At 41.9% G+C, this 26804-nt stretch overlaps 1 protein-coding gene across 2 annotated transcripts in view; it reads right to left on the bottom strand.

Annotated features, from left to right (window-relative positions):
- slco2b1 (solute carrier organic anion transporter family, member 2B1) overlaps positions 1 to 26804 on the bottom strand; it is a 207573-nt gene that overhangs the window by 27391 nt on the left and 153378 nt on the right. Inside the window, exon 1 of one of the 2 annotated variants that reach the window (XM_051877034.1) lies at positions 653 to 741. The exons of the other annotated variant lie outside the window; for it this stretch is intronic. The gene's annotated coding sequence lies outside the window, so the exon portion shown is untranslated. Of the gene's footprint in view, positions 1 to 652; positions 742 to 26804 lie in introns of those variants that run through there. 2 annotated transcript variants of the gene reach the window in all.

Genomic DNA, 26804 nt, shown 5'->3' with positions numbered 1-26804 from the left:
GTTGCAATCTGCTGAAAGTTACAATCAGTTAGTTGTTTCCTGCAAGCTATTTAAAATGAGCAGAAAATGCTTGTGTTCTTAAGCTAACTTGATTACATGTAGTTGTTTCTTATTATGACGTGTTTCAGGTGCTCGGCTGCTCATACGAAAGCAGCTGTTTATTCCACAGTTTTTTCTTAGGAACTTGAAGAGCAGAACTTCATATTATGTCACTATTGCGCAAGACTTACTATAAAGTACTTACTTACTTTGTAGTGCTTTGTTCTGGTTTTGATTCAGCACTTTTAATTAATTGAATTCAGCTACAGAATAGAAGTATTGAAGAAAATGTGTCCAATATCATCTATACATGTTCTATTACATACAAATTATTGAGTACACTCAGGATAGGAAAATATGAACTGAGACTAAATTTGACGTTTTTTTTTTTTTTTTTTTTTTTTTCAATGTTACTTTCTACTTTAAGTATAAAAACAAATATCTATAGTAATATATATTTCATTTACTTCCTCAACATTTTTATGTCCAAATCTTGATTAGTCTAACCATGAGTTGTCCTTTCTGTCCTAGATTTATTTCACAATTATGACACATTAGCATGCCCAAGCTGTCTGAGCATTTTGAGTTCATGAATTAACAAAAGTGTACTTACAGCTTGCTGAGACTGAAGAGTTGGAGAAAGTCTACACACTTTCACTTTAGGAAGTTAAGTAGCTGCGCTGGGCGGGCTTTTAGGATTGTGCAATCTCAGCAAATATTTGGCTCTGATTTCTCTCTTCTTGTCCTACTGAATTTCCTAACATATTTCCCAGCAGATGGAGACAAAGTACAGTTTTAAAACCACACTCTCTTCTACGAAATCACCACATTTATAAGAAAATACATGATGAAAAAAATAAATAAGTATCATCCAATCTGTTTGATTTTAGGTCATATTTAGGCCTAGATTTTATTCTGTTATTGGTGGAAATTCTGGAAACAGTCAACATATGAAAAAAAAAATTGCTTGTGTATCAGATCATCTGATTTTATTGCTCACTCTAATTATATGTATGTGTATATATAATTAGAGTGTTTATATATATAATATATATATATATATATATATTTTTTTTTTAATTCAATTGATATTGCCATGCATTCTAGAACTAGGCCTTACGTTATTTTACCATAGCTGATTCTGTACTTGCTGTACATCGACATAAAACCATCAATGGTAGACTTTTTAATGTTGTATTTATATTTTAATGCAGTTATCACACTTGCCTAATTTTCCAATAAACCAGTTTTATTTATTTTATTGCAACAAAGACAAGGCTATTGGGAACATTTGAATAAGAAACGCCATGTCTGTAATTAGACGCGCACATGCACACGCACACATTTTTCCAGCACTTCAAATGTTATTTTTAATGTGATGACCACAAACATTATTTGTTCATTCTTCTGAGATTGTACCCATTTGTAAAACCGAATGTTTTCAAGATGTAGGAAATCCAACATTTGATAGAAAACACTTTTATTTAAAATAAAAGACAATAAATACCACTATAACCATTAAGTGGTGGCAGAGTAGCATTTATTTGCGCATATATGGCCATTTCCTGTAATAGTTTTTCACTCAGTTTCTATTTCTATTTGAATAAATATTAAACATTATAAAATCACTAAGTTTAAAAATACATTTTTGTCAAGGTGAAGTATGAAGTACTCACAAAATCTCATGAAAAACAATAACTTTTCTTCTGAATGAATTACACAGAAAGTGAGCACTGTGCCTTCCCTTTGTAAGAAGCTGTCAGTCAGTGCAGTGCAAGCTCAATAATTTTTGCACACTTGTGAAAACGTCTCGGTTACGTATGTAACCCTCGTTCCCTGAAGGAGGGAATGGAGACATACGTTAGTAGTGACCGACGAATTGGGATATCGCCAGAGAGCCCTATCAGCTTCAAGTGAACTAAAACAAGCCAATGGAATTGGCGTGCAATATTTGCATAATGCGCACTGCCCCCGCCAGGTGGGTATAAATACGGAAGCGGATGCAGTCGCACTCTGTTTTTTTTACTGAGGAGACAATCTTAAGTCTACACAGCGAGGGCACAGGAACTGTGGCGACAGGACATATGTCTCCATTTCCTCCTTCAGGGAACAAGGGTTACATATGTAACCGAGACGTTCCTTTTCAGTCGGTCACAATCGATGTACGTCAGTAGTGACCGTTGAATTGGGAACCCTAAATAAAATGCCATAGTTACTGACCCCTTTCAGCGGCCAGCGTAAGCTCCAGCCACTCGGCGCACCTGGGGGGCGAGCATACACTGAGAGAGTCTACTGCTGTTCCGCAAGACCCACTACAGTAAGACTTAGACAACACTGGGGAAGCGAACCCGTAGGGGATGCTGCGGAGGCCACAACCTACCCACAGGGGAGGAATTTAAGTGGAAATACACACATGGACTGGCCGTGGGCAGTACGCATATGAAGTCCCTGGGATGGCTCCAGCCTAGAGATAGGGGGAGACTCATCTGACAGGTGACAGCAGAGCTGGCTCTGCTAAGGGAAAGACACGGGCTCACTGTGGGGAGTTTGACCATGAACAATACACATATGGGACCACTCACGTGGAGGGGTCACGACATAGGGCACACAGCCAAACATCAACGTCTGTGATGGACGTTTGGCCTGGCATCAGACACTCCGCAATGTCTGAGCCGCAAGGGGAGGCGGAGGAACTCGACAGGGTTCGCCAAGCGGGGAACTCTACTGGAGTAAATGGATGCACTTAGGGCGGCGGGGGTGGGAATGGCATTGCAAGCCAACACTAGAACGGGTTCTTCGCGTTTACCGGCTACTGGTAGGAACCTTGGGCACATATCCAGGCCGGGGTCTCAGGATAACGTGAGAGTCACCGGGCCCGAATTCCAGGCACGATTCGTCGACCGAAAATGCGTGCAGGTCCCCTACCCACTTCACCAAGGCCAATGCAACCAGGAGGACGGTCTTAAGGGACAGTACTTTTAACTCAGCTGACTGGAAAGGCTCGAAGGGATGACCCCGGAGATGTAAGTACCAAGGACAGATCCCAAGAGGGTATAGAGAAAGGGTGAGGCGGATTCAGTCTCCTCGCCCCCCTCAGGAACCTGACAATCAGGTTGTGCTTCCCCAACGACTTACCTTCAACTGCATCGTGATGTGCGGCAATAGCAGCAACATACACCTTGAGGGTGGAGAGAGACAGCCTTCACTCCAACAGACAAGCAGCTCTACCTGTGCGGCCCCGAAGCGCTGCCAAATCAGCTGGACCACCTGGGGATGGAGTCTCCATTTTCCCGGAAACGGAGGCTGCCGTGAGAGTTCGTCTGCTGCATGAAGTGACCTCAGATGCTTCTGACTCCAAAGCGAGAGATGGCGGGCGAGTTGCGACATGCGACGGGAGCGTAGACCACCCTGATGGTTGATGTACGCAACGGCCACAACAGCTCCTTGAAGCGGCCCAGTGCAAGACGTACTGCTAGCAACTCGAGGCAATTGATATGCCAATGCAGTTGAGGCCCTGTCCACAGACCTGAAACTGCATGCCCGTTGTACCTGGCTCCCCACCCGGTGGCAGAAGCATCTGTGTACACCACAGCATGCCTGGACACTTGTTCGAGGGGAACTCCTGCCCGCAGGAACGAAGGGTCCAACCACTGAGTGAGGGTGCGACGGCAGGTGTCATGGGGACACAGAACGTACCGCGCTGCCACACCCATCTCTGAACCCGGCCGTGGAGCCACTGTTGAAGCGGCCTAATATGAAGCAATCTGAGCGGCGTGACTTCGGCTGCGGATTCCATATGCCCCAGGAGCCTCTGAAAAAGTTTCAGTGGGGCCGCTGTCCTGCGCTTGAGCATACTCAGGCAGTTCAACACTGACTGGATGCGCTCCTTGGTGAGGCGCACTGTCTGGGCAGCCGAGTCCAGTTCCATACCGAGATAAGAGATCCTCTGCCCGGGGGCGAGTTTGCTCTTGTCCCAGTTAACCCGAAGACCCAACCGGCTGGGGTGAGCTAACACCATGTCCCTGTGTTCGCACAACTGCTCCCGCGAGCTGGCCAGAATGAGCCAGTCGTCGAGGTAGTTGAGAATGCAAACGCCTTGTTCCTTGAGCGGAACAATGGCTGCCTCCACAACCTTTGTAAAGACGTGGGGCGCCAGGGCCAGCCCAAAGGGTAGGACTTTGTACTGATATGCCCGACCCTCGAATGCAAACAGTAGAAAGGGTCTGTGTTGAGGCAGAATCGAGACATGAAAGTACGTGTCCTTCAGGTCGATCGCTGCAAACCAATCCTGGGGACGGATGCATTCGAAAATGCGCTTCTGTGTAAGCATCTTGAACGGCAGCCTGTGAAGGGACAGATTCAGGACACGCAGATCCAGAATTGGCCGTAGCCCACCGCCCTTCTTAGGTACAATGGAGTAGGGGCTGTAAAACCCTGACTTCATATCGTCTGGAGGGACCGGCTCGATTGCATCCTTCGCCAGGAGGACAGCAATCTCTGCCCGGAAAACAGGTGCATTATCCAGGGACACGCAAGTGTAATGGACACTCCTGAACACTGGGGGACGCGGGGCGAACTGAATCGCATAGCCGAGTCTGATAGTACAAATGAGCCAGCGGGACGGGCTGGGAAGCGCTAGACAGGCTTCCAGACACTGAGCCAGTGGGACCAAAGGCACTACAGATGTACCGGGCGTGGGGCAGCGAAGCACAGTAGCACCTTGCTTATGTACGGGGCATAGGGGAGGGGACCCCCGCCCCCTGAGAACCAAGGAACGAGAGTCTAGACCTCAACACTGAGATAGTCATGTTCCCACAGTGAGAACATGAACTATCCACAAAAGCTGCCTCAGCATGCTGAACGCCCAGGCATGTGACACAGCGATTGTGACCGTCAGCAGGGACCAGGGAACGACCGCATCCAGTAACGCACAGACGAAATGACATCTTGAAAAAGACGCAGGGTTCGTCTGTGTAGCTCTTTTAGAAGGGGGAAATTCAGCTCTGTTCTTTTGTGCCAAAGCACACAGGGAACAGCCGCGATGTGACCAGGTACACCACTCCCTGGTCACACGCACAGAGGAACCGGCCCAAATCGCAACTCGCAACCAACAAGGGCAAATGCTGTGAAAACAGCAGTTGAGAGCTGTAACATAGCTCAAAGCTCCTCTGGAAGCTTGCGGCCTTGCTGCAACGTGCCTTCACACCAACACAAAGAAAGAAGCTCTTCAAAGGCTTGAGAAACACACTCTCAATCTTGATAGCAGGAACACAAGGTTGGCTCCGAAGCGAAAGACAGAGTGCGATTGCATCCGCTTCCGTATTTATACCCACCTTGCGGGGGCGGTGCACATTATGCAAATATTGCACGCCAATTCCATTGGCTTGTTTTAGTTCACTCGAAGCTGATAGGTCACTACTGACGTACGTCGAACGTGACCGACTGAAAGGGAACTCACATTTAATTGTTTAATTGTTTTTTCCACACAAAAGTGTGAAAACTGATGGTCGAATTGAATTTAGCCGAGGAGGAACACTGAGGTACATCTTTATTTATTTATTTATTTAATTATTTATTTTTAAGTCGTCTTTCGTTTGAATAACTAATTAATGCTAGGTCTGACTATAAAAATGACTATATTCTGATTATAAAATAAGTATTACATTATTGATGCTCAACACACCAGCAAGTGACATTTCACCAGAAGTTTTCCAGCTGGCTTATATTATTGCGGAAGTTTTAAAGAACGCTCCTTGCATATAGGCTGAATCCCAAATGGCACACCTCTATGCACTTTTGGTCTTGTAGACAATGGCTGCCACGTGCATGTCAGAGCAAATGAGGATCATGAGGTCAAAGGAACTGCCTGAAGAGCTCAGAGACAGAATTGTGGCAAGGCACAGATCTGGCCAAGGTTACAAAACAATTTCTGCTGCACTTAAGGTTCCTAAGAGCACAGTGGCCTCCATAATCCTTAAATGGAAGATGTTTGGGACGACCAGAACCCTTCCTAGAGCTGGCTGTCCGGCCAAACTGAGCTATCGGGGGAGAAGAGCCTTGGTGAGACAGGTAAAGAAGAACCCAAAGATCACTGTGGCTGAGCTCCAGAGATGCAGTCGGGAGATGGGAGAAAGTTGTAGAAAGTCAACCATCACTGCAGCCCTCCACCAGTCGGGGCTTTGTGGCAGAGTGGCCCGACGGAAGCCTCTCCTTAGTGCAAGACACATGAAATCCCGCATGGAGGACTCCAAGATGGTGAGAAATAAGATTCTCTGGTCTGATGAGACCAAGATAGAACTTTTTGGCCTTAATTCTAAGCGGTATGTGTGGAGAAAACCAGGCACTGCTCATCACCTGTCCAATACAGTCCCAACAGTGAAGCATGGTGGTGGCAGCATCATGCTGTGGGAGTGTTTTTCAGCTGCAGGGACAGGACGACTGGTTGCAATCGAGGAAAAGATGAATGCGGCCAAGTACAGGGATATCCTGGACGAAAACCTTCTCCAGAGTGCTCAAAGGTTTACCTTCCAACAAGACAATGACCCTAAGCACACAGCTAAAATAACGAAGGAGTGGCTTCCCAACAACTCTGTGACTGTTCTTGAATGGCCCAGCCAGAGCCCTGATTTAAACCCAATTGAGCATCTCTGGAGAGACCTAAAAATGGCTGTCCACCAACGTTTACCATCCAACCTGACAGAACTGGAGAGGAGCTGCAAGGAGGAATGGCAGAGGATCCCCAAATCCAGGTGTGAAAAACTTGTTGCATCTTTCCCAAAAAGACTCATGGCTGTATTAGATCAAAAGGGTGCTTCTACTAAATACTGAGCAAAGGGTCTGAATACTTAGGACCATGTGATATTTCAGTTTTTCTTTAATAAATCTGCAAAAATGTCAACAATTCTGTGTTTTTCTGTCAATATGGGGTGCTGTGTGTACATTTAATGAGGAAAAAAAATGAACTTAAATGATTTTAGCAAATGGCTGCAATATAACAAAGAGTAAAAAATTTAAGGGGGTCTGAATACTTTCCGTACCCACTGTGTGTGTGTGTGTGTGTATATATATATATATATATATATATATATATATAAATATACACACACTGTTACGGGTGTGCAGTGCTGGAGAGACGAGACTTCAACGAATGTCCACAATGCAGGGGTTTTAATGAAGAACACAGGAGATAGCACGCGTACACACACATTAACCAATAACATAACATTAACACACGGTAAGCTAACAATAAGAACGGACCGGGAGTGAAGGGAGTGAGTCCATGATAAAGGGAGTGCTAATGATAAAGTCCAGGTGCAGGTGATGAGTGCTGATGGGGAGATGACGAGGAAAGTGAGTGCAGGTGTGGAGACAGGAGGATCCTGGGAAATGGAGTTCGGGAACGAAGGGAACTGTGACACATACATACTGTAATGCTGCTTTGAAACAACCTGTATTGTAAAAAGCACAATATGAATAAAGGTGGCTTTGACATATTGTTCCATACACGTGTATGTAATGATCACGTAAACCCTACCCCTAAATCTACACATCACAGAAAACTTTCTGTATTTTCATATTTTGAAGAAAAAAAAAAAAAAAAAAAAGTATATCTTTTAGTATTTTTTTATAAACTGTTTTCCTCATGGGGATCAAAAAAATGTTGTGGACAGTGGGTACAAAAGGTCAAAAATTAAAATCTATCTATTTTGTTTACTTGGGACATTTTTTAAACTCAATGTGTACAATCCAGAGGTAAAGGCAGGAGATGGAATACAATTTTATTGGATCAGTGCATCAATATAATATATTTATATTTATTATATTTATTATTTACTATTTATATTAGTTTTATATTTAACAACTCTTTACAGCTCCACACTTTGAAAAAAAATTTCTTTACTAAAACAAATTCTTATTTGAACATTTAAAGAACAAAAAGGGAACTGGTAGAAAAAACGTAAAGAATTACTGGGATTTGATTTCCCTACAGAGGAAAGTAACTACTTGCACATTATCAACAATATGATGCAACACTTGAGGATAGTTGTGAAGCACCAGAAAGCATCAACTCCTGCCAAGGCAACTGTAATCAAAGGGAACTGTGAAATAAACATTCTAGGATGACAAAAGGTCAAAAATCTTCAATATATATAATGTGTTCATTATATTCAAGAAAAAAATAAATACATAAATAAATGATAAAATGAAATTGACTCGTAGTCGTACACTGTAAAAAGATTGCTGTAAATGTTAAAGTAACTTACTGGGAGCTGGATGACAGGAAGTTAAAGTGTTTACAGTGTTATTACGCTATTGTCATGTATTTGTACTGTTGAGTTTAGCTTTATTCACTTGAACACAATTAAGATAACTGTAACAAGGATCCACTGTAGGCAAGGCTTGATGAACCCAAGTGCAGTTTATTTCCATAACAAGATCAAAGACTTCATATCGCTTGGCTTGGTAAATCAAAACATGAACATAACATAAGTTTACCAACAGTGGTACAGGGACAATACTAGACCAAGAACAAGGCAAACATGAGGGCTTAAATACACAAGGACTAATCACAAACAAGGAACACCTGTGCACAATCAACCCAATGATCCAATGGCAACATGGGACACATGCCAAGAGAGCACATGGCAAACATAGAAACAAAGCAATGACAACATAACAATAAGACATGACTAAACTTCAAAATTAAGACATGAAACATGAACATTAAAACAAAAACAAAACTAGACGTGACAGATCCCCCCCCTCTACTGGCAGCTCCTGACGCCCAACATAAAACCAAAACTAGATGTGACAGTAACACACTCAGGTACTTTTATTTTTGAGTCAATTCACTTTAATTATATTGTTTGAATCATTCAGATCCCTTAATGGTCCCACTTTATATTAGGTATGTACTAACATTTAAATTTATCATTTGATACAATGCACTTATTGTGTACATGCATGTTTTTACAATTTTACTTGCGTAATGCATTATTTAAAAAAAAAAAAAAATATCTCCATTCATTTCTGTATACATTTATAATTACACTGTTGATCCTTACCCCTTAACCAACCCTTAAACCTAACCAGACCACCAAACCTGTCCGTAACCTTATGCGTATCCCATCTCAAGTGTTTTGCAATACAATATGAACACAATACAGGTGCTGGTCATATAATTAGTATATCATCAAAAAGTTGATTTTTTTTCACTAATTCCATTCAAAAAGTGAAACTTGTATATTATATTCATTCATTACACACAGACTGATATATTTCAAATGTTTATTTCTTTTAATTTTGATGATTATAACTGACAACTAAGGAAAATCCCAAATTCAGTATCTCAGAAAATTAGAATATTGTGAAAAGGTTTAATATTGAAGACACCTGGTGCCACACTCTAATCAGCTAATTAACTCAAAACACCTGCAAAGGCCTTTAAATGGTCTCTCAGTCTAGTTCTGTAGGCTACACAATCATGGAGAAGACTGCTGACTTGACAGTTGTCCAAAAGACGACCATTGACACCTTGCACAAGGAGGGCAATCACAAAAGATCATTGCAAAAGAGGCTGGCTGTTCACAGAGCTCTGTGTCTAAGCACATTAATAGAGAGGTGAAGGGAAGGAAAAGATGTGGTAGAAAAAAGTGTACAAGCAATAGGGATAACCGCACCCTGGAGAGGATTGTGAAACAAAATGTGGGGGAGATTCACAAAGAGTGGACTGCAGCTGGAGTCAGTGCTTCAAGAACCACTACGCACAGACATATGCAAGACATGGGTTTCAGCTGTCGCATTCCTTGTGTCAAGCCACTCTTGAACAACAGACAGCGTCAGAAGCGTCTCGCCTGGGCTAAAGACAAAAAGGACTGGACTGCTGCTGAGTGGTCTAAAGTTATGTTCTCTGATGAAAGTAAATTTTGCATTTCCTTTGGAAATCAGGGTCCCAGAGTCTGGAGGAACAGAGGAGAGGCACACAATCCACGTTGCTTGAGGTCCAGTGTAAAGTTTCCACAGTCAGTGATGGTTTGGGGTGCCATGTCATCTGCTGGTGTTGGTCCACTGTGTTTTCTGAGGTCCAAGGTCAACGCAGCTATATACCAGAAAGTTTTAGAGCACTTCATGCTTCCTGCTGCTGACCAACTTTATGGAGATGCAGATTTCATTTTCCAACAGGACTTGGCACCTGCACACAGTGCCAAAGCTACCAGTACCTGGTTTAAGGACCATGGTATCCCTGTTCTTAATTGGCCAGCAAACTCGCCTGATCTTAACCCCATAGAAAATCTATGGAGTATTGTGAAGAGGAAGATGCGATATGCCAGACCAAACAATGCAGAAGAGCTGAAGGCCACTATCAGAGCAACCTGGGCTCTTATAACACCTGAGCAGTGCCACATACTGATCGACTCCATGCCACGCTGCATTGCTGCAGTAATTCAGGCAAAAGGAGCCCCAACTAAGTATTGAGTGCTGTACATGCTCATACTTTCCATGTTCATACTTTTCAGTTGGCCAAGATTTCTAAAAATCCTTTCTTTGTATTGGTCTTAAGTAATATTCTAATTTTCTGAGATACTGAATTTGGGATTTTCCTTAGTTGTCAGTTATAATCGAAATTAAAAGAAATAAACATTTGAAATATATCAGTCTGTGTGTAATGAATGAATATAATATACAAGTTTCACTTTTTGAATGGAATTAGTGAAATAAATCAACTTTTTGATGATATTCTAATTATATGACCAGCACCTGTAAGTACATTTTACTTTTTTTTTTTTTTTTTTACATAGTAATTAAAGACACATAGTGAGACCCTCTTGACTATGTAGTTCACTTATGTTCATTTTGCTGATAATATACTGTTTTGGAAAAGCCAATTAAAAATGTCACTGAATCCATACTCTTTTTAATTTTCTTAAATAATTTGTAAATTGTAATCTGAAATAGTTTTTAGCTTCTTCTTTCACTTGACATGTGTAATGCTTTATTGGATACCCTGGTATACAATTTTGTGAATACCCTCGCAGTGATTAAATCCTTTTCGGAATTCACACCTGTCCTTGTTATGATTTTTCTACTAAATGAAATGCAGAACATCAGTTATCTTGAGTGTGAATGACATATATTATTAGGCCTACTGTATATTCAAAGATGTTCCTCGTACCTCCATAGGTAAACACCTGCATACAGACTTTGGATGATTCAGATCCAGTGTACAAATCATTAAAGCAACAATGACCATAAGTTTGATATGATTTGTAAACTTTAATCTGGACCTCCAAGTTTTGCAATGTTTAATTCATATTATTGATTAATATAAATGAAAATATAATTAAGGTGATGTGGTCTGACAGCTGATTTCCTCATAGACATAAAGATGTTTGCCTTTGTGAGGGTCATGTTGTAAACAATGTTGTTGATACAAAGTAATTGGAGTACCTTCAGGGCTACAGTTACATCACCCGAACCAATTGTTATTGTCCACATTACACAGTATATTGTTGAAACAGATGATGATTACATCTTAATTAGACACTTGTGGTATTATATGCACAGAGGAACAATGAAACTGTTGCATTTCCATTAATGAGTTTTAAAATACTTTGCTTTTAAGGAACATATTCAAATGTCAAATAATAATTAATCCTCTGGGAGCTAATTGACAAGATAAAAGATGTTTATCATAAACATCTGCTAATGAAGCGAGCTGATAATGAAGTCCCGAGATGTTCCAGATCCCCCTTGACTCTAATTCATAATAGGGTAGTTTATTATTCTTTCCTGTCCAAAACAGCTCAGTCAGTTTCCAAACAAATTATGCAATACTTGAATATAGGCTTCTGTTTGATTTTTCATTATGAAACATTGTCTTCAATATGAACATTAAATAAATGTCAATACATAAAAACATTTAAACAATAGAGAATTGAAAGTTTTATACCTTGAATAAAGTAGCATAAAAATAAGCACATTGCATTGACTTAAAGCAAAGGGAGATGAAGAGAAATTATGAAAAACAGAAAATTATGTCTAATGCCAATGAGAATAATAGTAGTTCAACTGCACTGGCCCCTTCACAGCAGTAATTAAATTATGGTCTGGTCATTGGTGGTGTGAGTGATACACAAAGGGCTATTGCAAATGTCCCAGTGCTTCTCTAATTAACTGCTTATTTATTGTATGTATGACCACAACAACAGCATCCACAGAGAGACACACATGCACTGTCCTCAGATCTGGTTTATATCTTTATAGGTCAAAATGTAAAAGGAATATTTCATCAAAAATAAATAAATAAATAAAAATAAATAAATAAATATAAATAAATAAAAACTACTGTCATAATTTACTCACCCTCATGTTGTTCCAAACCACTTTCTTTTTTGTGTGTGTTCAACAAAAAAAGAATAAATTTAGTAGAATGTCCAAGCTGCTTTTTTTTTTTTTTTTTTTTTTTCTTATATACTGTTAAAAAGTGGATAGTGACCAGGGAAACATCATTACATGGACATTCCATTAAATGATTATTATTATTATTATTATTATTTTACTCTTCATTTTTTTTATATATATATATATATATATATATATATATATATATAAATAAGGGGGCATGATGGTACACTGTACTTTGTGAAAATCTTTCTTTTTTTGAATTCAAAATCAGCATAAAACATTTTTAATGGAGTATCTAACATACAATGTCATCATTTTGCAATTAGAAGTACTAAAAGTGTCCAACATTGGAATATTCATTCTCATAAGAGCACACAGAAGCCTACATGCTCTTCTGCAACTTGCCCTTGAAAGACGTCCTTGGCAATTCCATCATGGTTCCCCAGCTGCTCATGGATATTTTGTATATTTTACATACACATATGGCACAACCTCCCATACCATACAAATAATAATGGCTTTCAACAGATTGTAGCCATATGCAATCCACTCTGCTACCAAACTAAAATGACAAACAAAGTGGTCATCACACTATCAGCTTTAGTCATGGGGTATAGCATTACTTTTTTTTAACAATTTATTCATTATATTTTCAGTTTGCATATCACATCGTATTACGCAATAGATACCTAAACCAGGTAAAGAGTGTTTCACAGGACTATGAAGAAGATCATGATGCTACCCTACTCCCTCAAAGCTTATTCTTGCAGGTTACCAACATTAACATTGGGCCTTAAGAAATTAGTAAAAGGTCTCCAGACATCTTCAAAAACATTTTGTTTCTTTTTGACAATATATGTTATCTTTTTCATTGACATGCTTGACGCCATTTCTATGATCTACTTTCCAATTCTTGGCTCATTGATATTTTTTTCAATTAAGAGCAATTATACGTTTAGCTTGTAAAATATAAATGTCTATGAATCTGACCTATTTGCTATGTAAGGGAGGATAGGATATACACCCAGGATAAAAAGCTTAGGATCCAGTAGTTTCTTTGATAAAATTTGGTCAATCATATCAATAATACCTAGCCAAAAGGGTTTCACTTTCTCACATTCCCATATACAATGGTACAATGTACCTTTTGCCTCATTACACTTTATACAAGTATCAGGAATATTATCATTAAACTTGTGTAACTTAACAGGAGTTATGTATGTTTGCATCAGCCATTTGTACTGTATGTTTTAAGCTACTGTTGACTGTCTGCGTCTGAGCCTTACATGCCTCCTTCTAATCTTCTAGAGATATTTCATTATCTATATCTTCTTTTCATAATCTTAGTTTTGATTCAGAGGATTCATCAGACCCAGACACAAACAAGTCATACAAAGATGAAATTGAACGTTTATCATAACAGTGTCCTATGATTGCTGCCTCTAATGGGGAAATGACAGGAATATCTAATCAATGGTTTTAAGATGAGGATATAAAGCTTCTAAGTTGAAGATATTTGAAAAAATGGGTCTTTGGAATGTCATATTTGGTTGATATTACTGCAAAGGACATAAATACTTCATCTTCACTGTACATATCTTGCTCTTTCCTTAACCCTTTTTCAGCCCATATCTGAAATCCTGCATCAAGTTTCCCTGGTTTAAAATTAACATTACCCCAAAATAGGACTCAAACGTGACCAGGAGGGGTTTATTTTCAAATATTTACACAAATCAAATCAAATATTGATCATGGTCAATACAATAGGGTTGTCTGTATTTTTTTTTTTTTAATTTGTGGTCTGCTGAATACAGGTAATGCAATGCAATGGTAATCTTGGTGTAATAGAACAGATTTCCAAATACATCCAAGCAGGAGGGCTTTCAGATGAAAAATAAAACATGATTGTGCGCAGCTGAGCTGCCCAGTAATACCATTAGATGTTTGGACATTTAAAGCCTCCTCGATCAAATGGTAGGTATAATAGAGATAGATGTAGTTGGTAAACAATTTCTCAATCCTAGTAAACAAAGATGTGGGTGGGGGTAGGGGGATATTCTGGAACAAATAGAGAAATTTAGGGAGTATATTCATTTTTAGAATATTTATCCTGCCAATCATTGAGATGGGTAAAGATGTCCAACGTAGAGGTATATCTTCCAGAATTGGGTCATAATTTATCTGAGCAATTTTTTTTTTTTTATCTCAGGTACAATTTTTATACCCAGATATGTAAAATTATCAATTGAGTTGAAGGTAGAAGCATAACCTTGACTATTCTCCCTCTCTAATTCGTTAAGTAATATTATAGATGATTGGGAGTGATTAACTTTATATCCAGATATTTTTCCAAAAGTTTCAATGAGATCTAGGAGTGCAGGGACAGAACTGCTCAGATTTTTCAGGAACACTGAAAAGTTTTCATAAATTTTGAAAAAACTTTTTCAGAGGCTCCTGAGGCATATGGCATCCGCAGCTGCAGTAACATCACTCGGGTCGCTTAATATGAGGCTGCTTCAGCACTGGCTTCTTGGCCGAGTCCCGAGATGGGCGTGGCAGAGCGACACTTGTCTCTGGTGTCCATCACCCCATACTGTCGCCAAACCTTCAGCCCGTGGTCGGACCCTTCATTTCTACAGGCCAGAGTTCCCCTAGAACAAGTGTCCAGGCATGCTGTGGTATTCACGGATGCCTCCACCACCAGCTGGGGGGCCATGTACAACAGGCATGCAGTCTTGGGTCTGAGGACGGGCCTCAACTGCATTGGCACATCAACTGCCTTGAGTTGCTAGCAGTACATCTTGTGCTGGGCCGCCTCACAGGGCCGATACATGGCAAGCATGTACTGGTACGTATGGACAACACTGCGACCGTTGTGTACGTCAACCGCCAAGGTGGTCTACGCTCCCGCTGCATGTTGCAACTCATCCACCATCTCCTCCTCTGGAGTCAGAAGCATCTGATCTCTTCGCGACAGCCCCTCCCTGGCCCATTCCTTCCCAGGTGAATAAAAAGTATTCACCTGGGAAAAGTACATTTCTATAATGTACTTAAAGTGCTCTATTTTCGTGCACTAATTTTGTACTTAATATACTAAAAATTCTTCTTTAGTACTTCTTAATATAATCTTATAGTACATTTGAACCCATAGTGTACTACAAGTGGTACCTAAATATATATTTTTAAAATACAGAGATAGTATATTAAAAGCACATTTTTGTTCATATTTTATGGTGTCTCAAAAAAAAAAAAAAATTCTCAGAGATGGGGCACCCTATGGCACCCGTGTCCAGACCTCTGTAAACTCCCTGTCTGGTCCCTGGACAGGACACGGAGGTTCTAGGTGACCTACCCTAAGCAGAGGTAGACACCATCACTTGTTTTACGAGGCGAATGATGAAGACCCCCAAAGATGTCCGGTGAGAGTCATGCTTTCCTTCCTGCAAGAAGGGTTGGAGCGAAGGTTGTTTCCCTCCACCCTGAAAGTGTATGTTGCCGCAATTGCCGCACATCGATGCAGTTGATGGTGAATCTCTTGGAAAGCATGACCTGATCATCAGTTTCCTCAGAGGTGTGAGAAAGTTGAATCCTCCTCGTCCTACCTCGATATCCTCTTGGGACTTGTCTCTGGTGCTCACAGCACTGCAGAAACCTCCCTTTGAACCTCTACAGTCAGTTGAGTTAAAAATTCTGTCAATAAAAACTGGAAGGGCCAGCGACAATGGCATGTTGGTAGATATCCCCAATTCGTCGGTAAGTTCCGACATACGTCGAAGGTGACCGACTGAAAGGGAACGTCTCGGTTACATATGTAACCCTCGTTCCCTGAAGGAGGGAATGGAGATGTACATCCCGACGCCACAGTTGTTGTACCTCCGCTGTATGGCCGAGTCACTAGCTCGACTCCTCAGTGGAAAAGCAAATATGCAGTGCACCTGCTGCTCATTATATACCCGCGTTGCAGGGCAGGGCAGCTGGATGCAATTATCGCATGCCAATGTACATTGGCTCGTTTTAGTTACACTCGAAGTAGATTGGTCTCTTAAAGCAATCCCCAATTTGTCGGTCAGTTCTGACGTACGTCTCCATTCTCTCCTTCAGGGAACGAAGGTTACATATGTAACCGAGACAATCTTCTTGCAAGAACTTTGCTAAGTATTTTTTTATCTGAATTTAAGAGGCTGATTGGGTGCATGTTCTCTTTCGAGGGAACTCGCACTGCGTCGTCATAATGATACTTTGGTGAATCTCTTCAGTGAAGCTCTCCTGAAGGCATGTGCAACTTAGTCTAATTCTGATTGGTGCAACGTCATCCTGTGACGTTTGCTGGCAGAATGCGGAAACTATAAAGGGAGATGGCAACACAGCTGTTTTCAGCTGTTTCAGTCTTCAGCAAGCGCTCTGTGTGAAACTGTCAGTCCTATTTGGTGTTGTTTGTCCCGAAATCTTAATATAAGCACAGCTGAAGCGTGTTCCTGCCTGTGTTTAACTTCAGGAGGTGACACACGGCATTGGTGTTTGATACTGTTTGGGTGCGAGGCATGCACAGTAGGCTCCTGAGAAATATCTTGACGCGTAGTCGTGTGCTTTCAGGTGTTTCAGCCTTGTGCCTGTTGACTTTCTTTTCGAGGGAAGAAAGCCATGTGTACTATAACGGCTCGAATCTTGAGTTTGCTGAGGCAACATATAGATTACGAGACCGTATAATAAATAAGCAGTTTAGATCTGTGTGTCTCTCTTCCCTACGCTAAAAATATATTCAGGAGATGACAAGCTATCTATGTGTGGTTGCTTAGGACGTGCACAGAGAAAAAGAGCGTGCACTTTCTGTAGTTTTAGCTCCGCTCCTTTTGACTCTCTTCTCGGGGAAAGAAAGTCTTTATAGCCTAATCGTGAATATAGCCTAGACTAAATAATAAAATTAAAAAAAAAAAAAAAAAAACAGTGCACATTTTGTTTATCTATTATAACATCTGTGTCATTCTCCTGTCATTTTATTCACTTGGCTGTTTCCTTATAAATGTCTAGAAATTCGCCAAGTTTTTCGTCAGGTGTCTTTTTTAAATATATGATGTCATTACGTTGCTGTCTTGACTCCAGCCAATCGCTGCATTGCTAATCGTGGTTTTGAGTATCGATACATCTGCCCTTTTCAGGGAACATGAGAACGCGCAGTAATCTTAGACAACTTAATCCAGATATTTTAATCCAATCCGCAAATTCGTTTGAAGAACCAAATTAGCCAGAGATCAGTTATCATGATTAGAAGATCTAGCATCTGTCAGATCATCTCAGATGTATTTACCGAGGTACGAAGAACGGACCCCAGTGGTCTTCACTATTTTTTTCATGAGAGCCACACTGATAGGACAAAGTCAATAGGAGAGGCACTTTTACCGCAAAGTATCAGAGGTTACATCCAGTATGTGAAAAAAATACTATAGTAATTTATATTGTAAGTACTATAGTGTTTTTGAACCATACTATAGTAAATTGTAGTATACTGTATATTATAGTATTTACAAAACTTTGTTAATGAATGCTACAGCATACTGTAGTATTAACTCTCTGGAGTCGGATAATGTGCTGGCGCGTTTTGCAGGATTTTTTTCACATTGCAGCAAAACAGACTTAAAATACTCTGTCATTTTTTGTCATAGAGACATAAGTAATATATCAATTGAAACTATAGAATATCTTCTTTTATTTGTGTACACTCAGAGTAAAAACAAAATGTTGTGCTTTTTGCAAAATAAAGAAAACTAACATGATGCGTGATCTGTCGTCTCCCTCTGAACGAAGTCCAATCTGATAGTTCTCAGAAAATGAACTGTAACTTAGTGAATACTAATCACAAAAAAAAATAGACTTATGTCTAAAAAAACGTTGGAATGTTAAATCTTGTAAGTTGAATTGAAAACAAATATTCTCTGTTTATGTAATCTGTATGAAAACAGAGCCATGTCAGATGCCCGTGATTCAGCTCATTATCCGCTAATGCAGCCACGCCCCGGAGCTAGCGCTATTCAGACGCGAATTCTGAGGCAATACATGTATACATCGTCACAATCATGTATTTATTGTCTTCAAAAGTGTTTATCTGCATGTTATAGGCATGGTTAGCGATCTCTGGAAGCCCCTGTTAGTTCCTGGAATGTCACATGGTATGCCTGTTCTTCTTTAGAGTAATTTGTGGACTAAAGGTATACAGAGCGCCCTCCGGCTGCAAGTATGAATTGAAAACACAGTTTCTAGCGCTCACAGTGATGACAATAAATATTGAATAAATATTACTCCTCTGTATAGAAAATTGACATAAACATATGAGAATCCATCAATATTCCTCCAAATGTGCATGCTTTTAAGCTAAGACTATATGAAATGCCATAGAGGTAACATGAATGTTCAGACGCTTTGCATCACAGAAATACATTATATTTTAAAGTATATAATAGAATACCATTATTTTAAATTGTAATAATATTTCACAGTATTGCTGTTTTTTCTGTATGTTTGATATACACCATGATGAGCTTGAGACATGATCACAGAGGATTTTTTCACAGCCTACCTGACTGAAAGGCCTCATTAATATGCAGCTCATTAGATGTCTTTATGTGATTCTTTTGTCTTCTCAGGTGTAAATCACCCATTATTCATGATGATTCATGCCTCCACGCATACTGTGTTTCTTGACAAAAAAGTGTCTTACAAAAACTAAATCAATATATTGTTATAAATGAATGAGTATGCAGGATAATTTTTACATCATTTTGAAGCAAAAACTCTAGTCTACAACCTCCAATACCCAGAAGTCTTGTGAACACAGATTTAATATATATTTTTTGGCTTTATTTCAGTGACTTAAGTTTTTTGTTTTTTTCAATAACTACGCATAAACGTTATTCCTTCAAAAACACAAACATGTACATACATGTTCCTCACATATTATGGTAGCCAAGTTTGTGCTGAATACAGTGTAATGACACTTTTTCCATTAATATGTTTATGAACAACTGAAAAAAAGCACAAATGTCAGGGCATGTCAAAACTTTTCCAGGGCCCCAAAACAGCCTCAGACTCCAGAGGGTTAACTATAGTGAACTGTCAAACTGTTATAAATACTGTAGTGTACTTTAGCTTTTACTACAGTAAACTGTAGTGTATTGTAGTATAATATACCTTATAGTTGTAGAAAACTAGGTACAGTACTGGGTAAAGTAATTTGATAATATTACTATAGTTGTTCTATTACCACAGCAACTATAGAATTACCACAACAAATTCAAGTTCTTTACAATAGTATGGTTAAAAAACACTATAATATTTACTATAAATTACTATAGTATTTTGTCATGTTCATAAATAGCATATCTTCTTATCTGTCATCCCTGAACATACAATATGCAATGCAATAAATACAAAAGGTGGAAAAAAAATAATTCTTTATCATTTACCAGTCAAATTTGTAATTGAAACAAGATGATTTCCCTTAAAGGGGACCTATTATGCCCCCTTTTAAAAGATGTAAAATAAGTCTCTGATGTCCCCAGAGTGTATATGTGAAGTTTTAGCTCAAAATACCCCACAGATAATTTTTTTATAGCATGTTAAAATTGCCACTTTTTGGGAGTGACCAAAAATGTGCAGTTTCAGTGTGTGCCCTTTAAATGTAAATAAGCTGCTGCGCTCGGCCTAAGAGGGCGGAGCTTCAAGAGCTCATTCTCCGCTGTCAGGAGTCAGTCAGGACACACTATAATGTCTGTGAATATATGTTGGATGGAGATAGAACAGGTATAGTTTAGTTATTTATGGTTATAACTTATATTGTTTTCTTGTTTCTATCCACTATATTAGTACAAGCTTATTTACCAATGAGTTTTATAACGTTTATTATACTTCGCACAAAATATGAAGAGTCTGTTCCCTTTCATGGGAACTCGAGTTGCGTCGTGAAGCACGTGTAAACTGTCCAGTAGCATGACGGAATGTCATAGGCGAGTGACGTCACAGACCAGGAAACTATAAAGCATACCAAGAACAAAGAATATATATATATATATATATATATATAAAATGATCATGGCGAGCAAACAACAGTTCAGACCGTGTGCTTCTCCCTGCCCTCGTTACATCACGGGTGGGGATACACACGAGATCTGCATTGTTTGTTTGGGAGCGGAGCGGAGCATGCCCGGGCAGCCCTCGAGGGGGCTGCTTGTGAGCATTGCGACAAGTTTAATGTTAGAACTCTCCGCTCCCACCGAGTTTTTTTTGAGGAGGGCGCCTCGGCTCGCATTCCTCTTGGTTCGGGTCCCGCTTCCGCTGAGGCAGAGCGGCGGCTCAGATCATGGGGTTCGCAGATGGATCTGGCAGACGGGCTAGAGACAGGCACCGCCCTTTCTCTGCCCTCACCTGCCAGGTCCAGTGCCTTTTCCCAGGTAGAATCACGCTCTTCCCCCCGTCCAGCTCTGAGGAGGTGGATATTGTGAGTATCGATCCTGAGGACTCGCCACCTCACACACCTGCATATGAGGAGCTTATGGAGGTCGTGCTGTTGCCAAATTGAATATCGACTGGCCAGCCGAGAAACAGGAGGAGAAATCTAAAAGTTTGCTGGATGAAAGGTTTCTACCATCCAGATCACAGCCTCCACACCGGGGATTGCAATTCTTTCCTGACCTCCACACTGAGGTGTCGAGGTCGTGGAATAAACCAGCTTCGTATCGTGTTTTCAGCCCTCATACTTAAAAATATTCTAACATCCTGGGGCTGAAACACTATGGCTATGCGGCGATGCCTAGGGTTGAAGACACGCTCGCGAGCTATCTCTTCCCTGAAGCTGCATCGTCGCTTAAATCCCCGACATTGCCCACCAAGCCTCTAAAGACCACTTCAGCGCTTTTTACAGGGTTTTACAGCCGATACTTCATTGTAATGAAGTTCTTGTTTAGGGAAGGAAGAGGACAGGGTCGGCTTGACTGCTGACGGTGGTTTTATTGGAAAAATTCACTCTCAAAACAAAAGGCTGTGCAAACAGCACAGAAGAAACAACACAGTCACAAAGTAACTTTCACTTCAGTAGCAACTTCTTTGGCACATCTAGGTCCATCCGTCAGCAGTCCTTCTCTCTCTCTCCCATACTCCTGTTTCTCCTGGCGTTTTATACTCTCTCCACGGCAATTACTGAAACAAGAGACAGGTGTTCGTTATTTGCGTTTAACCTACTCACTCACCGTGCGTCTCCCGACTCTCTCTCCCGCTGTCCGGCCTGCATCCTTCATGCGTGGAGCCACTGCAGAGGAGCATGGTCCGAACAGAGGGTGAATTCCCGTCCCAGGAGATAATAGCGGAGGGTGAGGACGGCCCACCTGATGGCACGGCATTCTTTTTCAACGGTGCTGTACTTAGTCTCTCTCTTAGAGAGCTTACGACTAATGTACAGCACCGGCCGTTCCTCCCCCTCTATCTCCTGGGACAGGACGGCACCCAGCCCCCTGTCCGACGCGTCAGTCTGCAACACAAAAGGGAGAGAAAAATCAGGAGAGTGAAGCAACAGCCCGCCACATAGAGCAGCCTTTACCTGGGTAAACGCCTGCTGGCACGGCTCCGTCCACTGGACCGGAGCTGGTGCCTCCTTTTCAGTAAGATCAGTCAAGGGGCTGGTGAGGTCCGAATAGTTAGGCACAAACCTTCTGTAATATCCCGCCAGCCCCAGGAACTGTCTTACCTCCTTTTTGGTCTTGGGGCGCGGACAGGTCGCAACTGCTGCCGTCTTATCAATTTGGGGACGCACCTGCCCATGCCCCAAGTGGAAGCCCAGATACCTTACTTCAACACGCCCAATCGCACACTTCTTCGGGTTGGCCGTGAGTCCGGCCCCCCTCAGCGACCTCAAGACAGCCCTCAAATGCTGCATATGCCGCTGCCAGTCATTACTAAATATGATAATATCATCTAAGTAGGCAGCAGCATATGCAGCATGGGGCCGTAAAATCTTGTCCATGAGGTGCTGAAAGGTGGCCGGTGCCCCGAACAGCCCGAACGGAAGTGTAACAAACTGGTGTAATCCGAACGGCGTTGTGAAAGCTGTCTTTTCTTTGGATAATGGAGACAAGGGGATCTGCCAATAATCCTTCGTTAAGTCCAATGTCGAGTAAAAATGAGCCGTACCGAGCCGATCAAGCAGTTCGTCAACCCGTGGCATTGGATACGCGTCGAACTTCGACACAGCGTTCACCTTGCGGTAATCCACACAGAAGCGCACTGAGCCGTCCGTTTTAGGAACCAAAACTATCGGGCTCGCCCAGTTACTGTTGGATTCTTCTATTACCCCCATTTCAAGCATCGCTCCTAATTCTGCCTGAACTACCTTTTTCTTGTGTTCAGGCAAGCGATACGGCCGGCTGCGAATCACCACGCCCAGTCTCGTTATGGTGCTGAATGAGGTTTGTACGGCCAGGTAGGGGAGAAAACACGTCAGCAAACTGCTTGTAACTTAGTTAAATCAGTGAGTTGGGAGGGCGAGAGGTGATCTCCCCCTGGGGCCAGAGCGAGAGATTGTTTTTTTATATTCGCCTCCGGCCCGAGATCATCCTCTCCACTAATCACCGTCGCCAGCATCACTGATTCTGCCTCATTCCATTTTTTAAGGAGATTGAGGTGGTAAATTTGACGTGCTCCTCTCCTATCCGACCGTACTACCTCATAATCGAGCTCCCCAACTTGCCGTGTGACCTCAAACGGTCCTTGCCACTTTGCGAGTAATTTTGAACTTGACGTTGGGATTAATACAAGCACTTTATCTCCCGGTGAAAATTTGCGCAAATTAGTCCCCCTGTTATACAGCCGGCTCTGTCCTGGGCTTGTAACAAATTCGGATAGCCTCCCCAAAGTGTGGAGTTTTGTTCTCAAGTCCAGCACATACTGAATTTCATTTTTAGATTGAGATGGTCCGTCCTCCAAAGTTTCTCTTAGACCCCACGGGGCTGACGTCCATAGAGCAACTCGAAGGGGGAAAACCCCGTGGAGGCTTGCGGGACCTCTCGCACAGCGAACAACAGGGGTTCTAACCACTTATCCCAATTTTTGGCGTCCTCCTCAACGAATTTACGAATCATGGTTTTAAGCATGCAATTAAAACGCTCGCCAGTTTGTGGGTGAAAGACGCTGGTACGAATCGATTTAACGCCCAATAATTTGTAAAGTTCGCATAACGTCCGTGACATGAACGCCGTGCCTTGATCAGTGAGGATTTCTTTCGGAATCCCCACTCGGGAGATTAGGCTAAACAGTGCGTCAGCAACACTCTTAGTGGAAATGTTGCGGAGAGCCACTGCCTCAGGATATCGCGTTGCATAATCCACAATGACTAATGCAAAACGATGTCCTCTTGCTGATCGCTCTAATGGCCCAATGAGGTCCATACCAATTCTCTCGAAGGGGACCTGCATTAATGGGAGAGGGTGCAAAGGCGCTTTTGGAGCAGCCGGTGGGTTTACCAACTGACATTCACGACAAGACGCGCACCACCTGCGCACATTTCATTCAGCGTCTCATCCTGAGACTGCTCCAGGGGAAAGTCATCTCGTTCCGAGAGAATAAGTCTCTTGATTTCACTCTGTTCCCCTGAAGTAGTACTTCCCCGATCAGTCTCTCCCGCCTGCACCCGCGCGTCCCCTTCCGGTGCATTTTTCCCCCAAGAGGCATCCGTGCATAAACAACCCAACAATTCATTAAACGCTGGCCAATTCGTTCCCAAAATTAACGGATGCCGGAGGTGCGGATTAACTGCCACCTCAACACTATGATTTTGACCCTGAAATTGGATAATGACAGGCACTACAGGATATTCCACCACATCTCCGTGCACACACTGCACCTTAACCATGCGGCTTGTATCCAATGCCCCAGATTGAATCAGGCTTTGATGGATTGAGGTTTGGTTACATCCTGAATCCACCAAGGCCTGATAGGTACCCCCCTTGATACTCACAGGTATTTGGTACCAGCCAGCTTGACCGGGGGCAGCCTGCGGGACATCTGGGACCCGGATCATTGTCCCCACCTCCATTACAGGACACCTATCCACAAAATGCTCCGGGTCCCCGCAACGCCAACAGGCCGGCCCAGACCTCCCCGCAGCTCCAGTGGCAGAGAGTGGGGTAAACAATTGGCGTGGAGAGAGCGGAGAAACAGGAGTGGGGTCCGCCCCGGCCGCAGTCAGGGCGGGATTTGAGGAGGGCCGGGTGGACGGGACCTAGGTAGAGGGATAGGTCGAGAGAGAGAAGGAGGGGGGAGAGAGAGAGACAGATGGCAGGAGTTCACCGACCCCTGGGCACGCCACCATGTGGTCCTCCGCGAGGTGGATGGCTGAGTCCAGCGACGTGGGACGGTGGCACTGCTCTGGGCTCCGGCTGACCCGCTGGATGATGGCACTCTTGAGGTCGTCGAAGACCAGGAGGTTCTGTATCGGAAGCTGCTGGGCTGCCACCTGCAATTCACCGGAGAGTAACGGGATCAGGCGCATCGGCCATTGGTCCCTGGACCATCCGCACACTTCCGCGGACTTCTCGAACAGATCGAGGAACACTTCAGGATCATCCTGTGGTCCCATCTTGTTTAACCCTCTGGGGTCTGAGGATTTTCAGGGCCCTGGAGAAGTTTTGACATGCCCTGACATTTGTGCTTTTTTTCAGTTGTTCATAAACATATTAATGGAAAAAGTGTCATTACACTGTATTCAGCACAAACTTGGCTACCATAATATGTGAGGAACATGTATGTACATGTTTGTGTTTTTGAAGGAATAACGTTTATGCGTGGTTATTGAAAAAAAACAAAAAACTTAAGTCACTGAAATAAAGCCAAAAAATATATATTAAATCTGTGTTCACAAGACTTCTGGGTATTGGAGGTTGTAGACTAGAGTTTTTGCTTCAAAATGATGTAAAAATTATCCTGCATACTCATTCATTTATAACAATATATTGATTTAGTTTTTGTAATGGTATTCTATTATATACTTTAAAATATAATGTATTTCTGTGATGCAAAGCGTCTGAACATTCATGTTACCTCTATGGCATTTCATATAGTCTTAGCTTAAAAGCATGCACATTTGGAGGAATATTGATGGATTCTCATATGTTTATGTCAATTTTCTATACAGAGGAGTAATATTTATTCAATATTTATTGTCATCACTGTGAGCGCTGGAAACTGTGTTTTCAATTCATACTTGCAGCCGGAGGGCGCTCTGTATACCTTTAGTCCACAAATTACTCTAAAGAAGAACAGGACATTCAGGAACTAACAGCATGTCTTCCAGAGATCGCTAACCATGGCTTTAACATCCAGATAAACACTTTTCAAGACAATAAATGCACGATTGAGATGATATATACATGTATTGCCTCAGAATTTGCGTCTGAATAGCGCGGGCTCTGTGGGTGTGGCCGCATTAGCGGATAATGAGCTGAATCACGAGCGTCTGACGTGTCTCTTTTCATACAGATTACATAAACACAGAATATTTGTTTTCGATTTGACTTACACGATTTAAAACCTGACATTTCAACGTTTTTTTTAGACATAAGTCTCATTTTTGTGTTATTAGTATTCACTAAGTTACAGTTCATTTTCTGAGAACTACCAGATTAAACTTCGTTCAGAGGGAGACGAGAGATCACGCATCATGTTAGTTTTCTTTATTTTGCAAAAAGCACATCATTTTGTTTTTACTCTGAGTGTACACAAATAAAAGAAGATATTCTACAAATTTTAATGGTGTATAACTCTTAATTATATGTGCAACATTGACGGAGTATTTTGAGTGTCTTTCACACTGGTAAGAAAAAAACCGAGGTGGTATCGCCGGCGTGACCGCCGACCCGAGGGAGTTAAGGGCAGGTGGGTGGGCACAGCGTGCTGATCGACGGTTTCCGTACGAACCTCCCGGTCAATCCAGCTCCGGAACCTCTCGCGGTCCTCCTGCTGGGCTTGAAGGATGGCCTGGAATCGCCGCTCCTGATCGGTTCTTAAGTCCAGCAGGGCCTGATGTTGATCTTGATGCAAGACCGTGAGGAACCAGATGATGTCCGCAAATGGCGTGGCGGAGGAAGCTTGCATGGCGGCGGCTCCCTTCTTCCTTCCCGGGTTTCGGCACAAGTGTAGCTGAAGTTCTTGTTTAGGGAAGGAAGAGGACAGGGTCAGCTTGACTGCTGACGGTGGTTTTATTGGAAAAATTCACTCTCAAAACAAAAGGCTGTGCAAACAGCACAGCAGAAACAACACAGTCACAAAGTAACTTTCACTTCAGTAGCAACTTCTTTGGCACGTCTAGGTCCATCCGTCAACAG

The sequence above is a fragment of the Ctenopharyngodon idella genome, chromosome 21, assembly GCF_019924925.1.
Source record: "Ctenopharyngodon idella isolate HZGC_01 chromosome 21, HZGC01, whole genome shotgun sequence".
In the NCBI taxonomy this organism is placed as follows: domain Eukaryota; kingdom Metazoa; phylum Chordata; class Actinopteri; order Cypriniformes; family Xenocyprididae; genus Ctenopharyngodon; species Ctenopharyngodon idella.
Note: the sequence above shows the minus strand (reverse complement) of the source record. Positions and strands in the feature narration are given on the sequence as shown.